We start from the raw sequence: 9,043 nt of genomic DNA on the forward strand, positions 1-9,043 counted from the left end.
GCATATAACTACAGAACTAATAAAACTTAAACTTACTATTTTTTTGTATATATGGAAGTGCATGTTTCCTAACAAGATCCAATTATTTGATAATGGTAGTAACTTTTTATAAAATCCCACTATTATTCACAAAGCGCCTGTTTCTTAACAAAATTATGATATCATAGGAGTACTTCTGAAGAAAATCCTAAACATCTAATGTATTTATTTGAAAACATATGTACAAAAACATCAGGAAGGATAATGGTATTGTTCCTTGCACACATGTTAAAGTAAAGGCAACAAAAAAGGTATTCTGAATTATACTGCTTAGAACGCAAACAGGCAAAGAAAAGGTTACCCAGGATTCGTGATTAGATGGAAACCCAACTATACATACTTCTCATTTGATGCTCTTGAATATATACCTCTCAAAATAAACCTCATCTCTATTTTAAACCAATGAGCTCTGTTAGAAGAATGCATACTAGGTTGCTTTATGTTTGCAATATAATCTTGAAAGATTCGTTAGATACTACATTACAACTTTATGATATATTGAAGTTAATGGAATGATGTGACTTGTTATCAGAATTATCATTGCCTATGTGAGCAGAAGTTATTTCTATCCTAGCATTCACACTACATAAATTATTTGTTTATTATTTACCTACTCGAGGATGAGCAGTAATTAAGTTTGGAATGTTAATACATCTCTAACGTATCTATAGTTTATGAAGTATTCATGCTATATTTACATCAATTATGTATGTGAAAGAGCATGGTGCCCCATGATTGGTTTTTCTAATTGATGACAGTCCCTATAAATTAACGGTTGCTTTGAGTATATTTTTTACTCCGGTGTTAATTGTACTGCCATGAAAAATGATGAATAGGATTGAAAGTTTCTCCATAAAAAACTTAAGGTCAAAATAAGAGGGGACCTGCTTATAAACCCAGATGGAGGGAGTACTTGTACGAATTTTTGAATTTTCAAGAAATAACGAATACACATGAGTCGAGACGACTAGATTAATTGGCTCTCTCCTGCTGCAGAAGTGTGAAAGGCATTCATTCATAGTTTTGTTGTGCGGTCACATAGCGAGGCGCCCTCAGTTGCATGTGTTGAGTATCATGATTATTAGGAAAGTTAGGATAGCGTAGGATATTATTCTTTCTTGCCTTGTACTCCAAGACGATCATGTACTCTTATATATATGCCCATGAGGCTCAAGCAATACATCAACTATTCCGCAACAATTCCTCTCTCTCCCTTTTAACATGGTCCATTGGTTGCCTTCGGATTCTTCTCCAGTCTCACTGTCTGCGTCGCTACCGTTGTGACTGCGGAGGAATGTTGAGTATCGTAATTATTAGGAAAGCTAGGATAGCATAGGATATTATTCTATCTTGCCTTGTACTTCAAAACGATCAGGTACTCCTATATATGCCCATGGGGTGCAAGAAATACATCAACTACTCCGCAACAATCCCTGTCTCTCCATTCTAACAGCATGCATAATTAGTCTTTGCAAATGGCCGCCACAGTGAACTGAGTATAGCTCAGATGATTAGTTTGCTTATGGTTGAACCAGCTCATCAGGGTTTAGGTCCTAAGTTTGGTACTGGTGCTTGCATTTTTTTTGAATCTGTTTAGGCTTTTCGCCCATGTTCATCCCATGGGAGAATGCGTTCTCATCCACTACGAAGGTGCTCATGATTATTTTATTGATCTCAAGATATTATGCCGGTTCGGTATCTCAGACGGTGGTGCTTATAGGATAGGATGAGTGTATGTACGTTTATGTCCGCATTTGCATTGCTCTGTGTTCAAATGACCGCCACCGAAAAGACAATACACGCGTACACACTATGTTCGGTCGATGTGTCTGCCCTTTGCCGACCATGTCGATCTATGTGCGTGCGCGCATGGCTAGTGTTTTTGAGTTGTTTAAGTGCTTTGAAGAACATGTACGGATACTTGATTTTTTTACTTTTTATTAGTCCCACACGGGTAACTTTCATCGCTGGCGACACGCTTAAGAGGGGACGCGCGTGCACCCGTGTTGCCGGGCCTGGTGGCACGGGCCTGTGCCCCCACGCTTCGGGGGGCAAAGCGTCGGCAAGGTAGGGTGATGCACTTTCCACGGCGACGGGCAGGACTGGAGTTCTCGGTGTCGGATTCAGGCGGGCACTCCATGGCGCCCGCGCTCGCACGCGGAGGTACGTCATGCGGCTCCGTCACGGACATAGCAATTGGCTGGCTACCACCCCGGCTAAGCGTCCTACCCTTAATAACTAGACGATGCTCCGCGCGTTGCTGCGGGATTTTCTGATGATTTGTTTGAGATATGGTTGTTGAAGAATATTAAGGTCCAGTTTCATCTGACGAAGACTGTAAATCAGTGCCCGGAAATTCATAACATATTGGGTATTCATGATACCTGAAAGTATTGATTTTCTAAAAGAACATGAAAATATGATGGTACACTCTACCTACTATGGTCGGCAAAATATTCCAAGATCTAGCAACATATGTAGAGCTTATCTCAAATCGGAAATCGTATTCGTTCAATATTGACAAGAGTCCCACTCACAATTTTTTTGATAAAAATGTACAAACACTGACGTAACTGAATGAATAATTAAAAAAGGTGTGATTTTATGCTGCCATTGCTCGGTTACTGCAGTTTGGGATTTCGCCTTGCGTTTTTGTAGTTTCCAGACTGATCTTGTTCCTTCTCTGCTGACTCAAAACGTGGAGGACTGGTTGATCGATTGCCATTTTAGCCACCTACAAAAATGATTTCCCTGCTTTGGTTATACTAATATGGTGGCACCTGAGGAACGAAAAGAAACGGGCGATCTTTAGTTGCACAGATATGTGGACAACTGGCCTCCACAACTTGAAGCAGATGGCATTACATAATTTGTTTCTTCCACTCTTCTAATCTGTAAATATTCTTCATACCTCCAATCTTCCAGGTTATACTTCCTTTCTAATGAACTTTCTTCCTAACCAATGCAAGCAATATCGTTGCCTTAGTTAAAGAATCTTAAGCTGCTACGCATGAGAACCGGTAGAATATGTTCGTCAACACCAAAAGCTAGCGCATGCTCTGCTATACTACATACTCTCAACAATCAATGGAATAATGGATATAGAAAAACAAACGAATCATGATTCGTGAGGCGGACCTTTGAGGTTGACGGAGAGCAACGGTGGAACCTGCAGCAGCTGCAGCCGCGGAGTTGCCAGTGAATTTTCCAACCAGCGTTGCAACCACATAATGAAGATGCAGATTGACACCGCCTTCTAGAGTAGAAATTTGCCGACGTAGACTGGGAAGTGGAAGAAGACGTGAGGGGACCTACAACTATAAAGTACGGGAAGCGGACGGGTAATGAACCGCCGGCCGGCCGCTTGATTACCCCGTTAGTTAATCTTGTATGTGTGGGATAGTGGAAGATGTAAACGGTAGCAATAATGGCTGGCAGCGTGAAGAAGAAAGGAACTGATGCGTTGAGAACCCTTCTTCAGGGACAAAGCCAGCCAGCGATGCGATGATGTGGCTGCATGGCTGAGTTGACTAGGTGCATGTTAAGATGATTTGCAAACTGAATGGTGATGTGGCATGATGATGATATGGACAGTGTGTATGTTAAGAGAATTGGTAGTAGTGGGGATCAACTTCTTAAAAATGTAAGATAAGGCGATTATTGGGATCCGACTTCTCCGAGGAGGCCCGCTCGTTGCCTGAGAATTTCTCCCTCACACTTGCAACTCTTTTTTCCTTTTTCGTTGAGTGGGTGCTCCCCATATGCAGGAGCTCTCTAAATGTAAAGTTAGTGATGGATCAACCTATGGATGTAAGGAAGCGCATCCCACATGCAAGAGCACTCTAAAATACATTAGTGATGGAACAACCTATAAATGAAAAGACCGGCAACACACATGCATTCAAACAAGACGAGGTCGGCGCTATGGATGAAAAATCGCATCGATTTTAAAAACTTCGCCAAATCAAAATATGCTTTCGTCATTGTGTTCATTGTGATGAGACCTTCTTTGAAATTCGAGCCCATATGGGCATGTTCTGATGAATATTGTCGAAAAACAACTTTTACCATGAAAATCAAGTTCCCGTTATGAACATGGTTCTTTGGCACATATCAATAAAGTTGAGACTTGTTTTGAAGCAAGTTTTCAATACAAACCTTACTTTCCTCTCACAAATAGGTAGGCCAACCGGGTGTTTGACGCTATATTATCATTTGCACAATTTGCAGCTATATTATCATTTGCACAATTTTAAGAGACTGCACTTGTATTGTTTAAAAGAAATTAATGTGACGATAAGTAGCATGCAAGACAAATTTATTAATACAACTTTTCTTCAAAGAAACTAGTATATGGTCTAAAAACACAAAAGAAATTGAAATGCTATACAAGCACCCTACCTTTTTTGCGGGGTATACAAGCACCCAACCAACGACATGCACACTTGCGAACCCTCCCAAATCACATCCGAGCCCCTGCGTCATCCCTCCCGTGGGTGACTCGGGCGGCGGTGCGTACCACCCTCCCCTCCCGCCACACTCCCAGACCTTCGCAAAACCCCTCGTGGTGGCTTGCGGCGGGGCATGTTTTCTCTGATGCTCGGGGATGGCCGATGTGGGGTGGCCTATCAAGGCGGCGGCGTCTGGTGAGCTCAGGGCTCGGTGGCACGGCGGTGACAGGGTGGACCTCAGATTGGCGGTGGTGGCCATTTCCTCTGTCGGAGGTGGTCCGCCTAATGCTGGGTGGTCTGATCTCGAGATCCGTCATCTAGTCCCGGCGGCGAGTCGGGGAGACATAGTGGCCGGTGAAAAGCAAGTTGACGGTGGGCGATGGTGGTGTTCAACGCCGTTACCTTGATGAACGCATCGTCGTGTAACTATTGTCGAGCTCCAGGGGAAACTCTAGGATCTCGTCTTATAGATCGGACAATGGCGGCATTGTGATGTTGTTTCTCTCTTGGGAGCATAGTTTGTGGAGCATCGCTGAAAGACAAAGGTATGAGGCATGGAGAGGCTCCGTCTTGCATGGAGCTTCAGTGGAGATGTCAAGTCATGACTAGCCGACATGTGCTACGCTATGTCATGCCTGTTTGGCAGGTACTACGCACGATCGATCTTCCAGTGTCTTCGTGTCTAGATGGACGAGCGTAGGGCGGTGGCATTGATTGTTTCCCTGACTATAGCGCCACAAAACTCCTGTCTGCTAGGACTACGTCGGTATTTTCCCAAAGAGGAAGGGATGATGTAGCATAGCGAAGGTAGGTATTTCCCTCAGTGATTAAACCAAGGTTATCGAACCAGTACGAACCAAGAAACACAACGTAAACGTTACCTGCACACAAATAACAACACCTCGCAACCCGACGTGTTAAAGGGGTTGTCAATCCCTTTCGGGTAACGATGCCAGAAATTTTTAGTAGATTGAAATAATAGATCGTAAATAAAATAAAGTGCAGCAAAGTATTTTTGTATATTTGGTTTAATAGATCTGAATAAAAATGCAAAGAAAAAGTAGATCGCAAGCAAATATATGAGGAAGAAGACCCGAGGGCCGTAGGTTTCACTAGTGGCTTCTCTCGAGAAAGATAGCAAACAATGGGTAAACAAATTACTGTTGGGCAATTGATAGAACCTCAAATAATTATGATGATATCCAGTCAATGATCATTACATAGGCATCACATCCAAGATGAGTAGACCGACTCCTGCCTGCATTTACTACTATTACACTACACATCGACCGCTATCCAGCATGCATATAGTGTATTAAGTTTATGGAAAAACGGAGTAATGCAATAAGAACGATGAGATGATGTAGACAAGATCCGTTTATCTATTGCCGAGATATAGATCGCATCTTTTTATCCTTAGTAGCAACGATACATACGTGTCAGTTCCCTTTCTGTCACTGGGATCAAGCACCGTAAGATCGAACCCACTACCAGGCATCTCTTCCCATTGCAAGATAAATAGATCAAATTGGCCAAGTAAAACCCAAATATCGGAGAAGAAATATGAGGCTATAAGAGATCAAAGAAACTCAAATAACTTTCATGGATATAAAAAGATATGACTGATCATAAACTCAATGTTCATCAGATCCAACAAATACATCACAAAAAGAGTTACATCATATGGATCTCAAAGAGACCATTGTATTGGGGAACAAGAGAGAGAGAGAGAGACAGAGAGAGACGAAGCCATCTAGCTACTAACTACGGACCCGAAGGTCTACAAAGAACTACTCACGTATCATTGGAGAGGCACCAATGAAGGTGGTGAACCCCATCCATGATGGTGTCTAGATTGGATCTAGTGGTTCTGGACACTGTGGCGGCTCGATGGATATTTTGTCGACTCCCCTAGGGTTCTGGTATTTTTGGGGTACTTATAGAGCAAAGAGGCGGTCCGGGGTGCACCCGAGGTGGGCACAACCCACCAGGGCGCGCCTAGGCCTCCCGGCGCTCCCTGGTGGGTTGTCCTCTCCACAGGACCCCCCCATGTGCAACCAGGGCCCAACATGTTCCTCCTGGTCCTTAAAAACTCTCCGTAAATTTTTGTGGCATTTGGACTCCGTCTGATATTGATTTTCTGCGATGTAAAAAACACGGAAAAAATAGGAACTGGCACTATGTCAATAAGTTAGTACCAAAAATGATATAAAATGATTATAAAATATCCAAGATTGATAATATAACAGCATGGAACAATCAAAAATTATAGATACGTTGGAGACGTATCAACATCCCCAAGCTTAACTCCTACTCGTCCTTGAGTCGGTAACTGATAAAAACAGAATTTTTGATGTGGAGTGTTGTTTAACATGTCATATCATATTCTTTTCTTTATAACATGGACATTTAGACTTTTTATGTGATTCAAAGCAACAGTCTAGTTTTGACATAGTAATTTAGATACTCAAGCATATCAACAAGCAACCATGTCTTTCAAAATATCAATGCTAAAATAAGTTATCCCTACAAAATCATATAGTCTTGTCATGCTCTGTCTTCTTAACACAAAGTATTTATCATGCACAACCCCGATGACAAGCCGAACAATTGGTTCATACTTTTTAACGCGCTTCCGCTTTTTCAACTCTTACGGAATACATGAGCGCAAGCCATGGATATATCACTAGGGGTGGAATAGAGTATGATGATAGGGGTAAATATAGAGAAGACAAAAAGGTAAGAAAGTCCCACATAGATGCGGCTAACCAACGGGCTATGGAGGTGCCCATCAATCGATATCAATGTGAGCAGTACGGATTGCCATGCAACGGATGCACTAAGAGCTATAACTGTATAAAATCTTAATATGAAAACTAAATGGATGTGCATCTAATCTTATAATGAAAATTTCCCAATAGTATATGAAAGTGACAACATACACTACTAGAAAAAGGTCTATAGCTAATATGGACATTAATGACGCACGATATATGTGGTGCGCCACTGCTATATAGCAGTGGCGCACCGGATACAGGAGCGCCATTAGTGTCCTCATTACTAATGGCGCACCACACACACGGTGCGCCATTACTAACAATTTTTTATTTTTCCAAAACTACTAATGGCGCACCAAGGCACAGTGCGTCATTAATAGTTTTAACTAATAATGGCGCACCACACACTCCGTGCGCCACTACTAACATTTTTTTTTACTTTTTTTCAAAACTAGTAATGGCGCACCAGGGTAGAGTGCGCCATTACTAGTTCAAACTAGTAATGGCGCACCACAACCAAGGTGCGCCACTACTAACCCTGGGTGAGAAATAGTTATTCTTCACCCACCTCTATTTCAAGATCTATGCACCGTAATTTTACGTTTCATAAATTTTGTCTTGTTTTAGACATAAAAAGAGAACGTAAGAAAATCTATAATCTTGTAAAAAATATTTTATGTTCTGTGAAGTTACAAATGTAAAAACATAGCGTAGAATGTACATAAAATACAATTTTGGACCTATATTTTTTTGTTATGCCAAATTTTCTGCAGTAAATCAATATGAATGTAACTATTTGTATTTCAAATGTAATTTATATTTATGAAATGACTGTAAGATTACCTCGGTGAAGAATAACTTATTCTACAACCTCGGTGATGAATAGTAACACTATATATATATATATATATATATATATATATATATATATATATATATATATTGCAAAAATAGTAATGGCGCACCACCTAATAATGCGTCATTAGTAACCTGAGACTAGCTAGATATTTTGGACAGCCACCTACCATACTCACTTTCCCCACTTCATTCTCTCCACCTCCCCCTCCAAGCTTGTCTCGGCCGCCTCCTCCTCCTCACCTCATTTGCACCATAGATTCACCCAAATTAGGTGGTTAAATTTCTTTTTTTTTCATGGGTAAGTAAGGGGAAAGCTTCTTTATGTTGTAGATCTACTTTCTTCTCCCTCCAACAATGTGCACATGCACTTTTTATGGCCTAGATCTACGTATGTTTGTGGTGTTGCATATGTTTGTGTTGTTGCATATGTTTGTGTTGTTGCATATGTTTATGTTTGCAGGTATCGGTATTTGAAATGCGATAGTTGCCAATATTTTTCCGGGATGTTGATTCATTTCCATTTCGGCGAGAATTTGGCACTATGCATTCTTTTTGGTCCTATTTTTAGGCAAAGTCAAGCCAAAAAAAAATTTGCTTCTAAAATATCATTTTGCTCTACCCTGCAGGTGACCATGGTCCGCACGATGACCGAAGGCATCGTGAATAGGTTTTTGAGCTCCGCGAAGGCCCAGATGCTTCAAAAGAACGAGACGGAGATAAGATGTCCGTGTCGAAGATGCAAGCTGAGGGGCCTTTTGGACCCGGATTCCGTACAGGTGCGGGACCACCTGCTCTTGCGTGGTTTCATGGATGGCTATCGGTGGCAAGGTGATGAAGATGATTATGAAGTCGTCCATGGGGGCCGGGCAAGAAATGAGGAAGGGCAGCAAGACAACCGCGACGAGGGTGGGCGAGAAG

This window comes from Triticum dicoccoides, chromosome 7A (assembly GCF_002162155.2).
Source record: "Triticum dicoccoides isolate Atlit2015 ecotype Zavitan chromosome 7A, WEW_v2.0, whole genome shotgun sequence".
Taxonomy (NCBI): Eukaryota; Viridiplantae; Streptophyta; class Magnoliopsida; order Poales; family Poaceae; genus Triticum; species Triticum dicoccoides.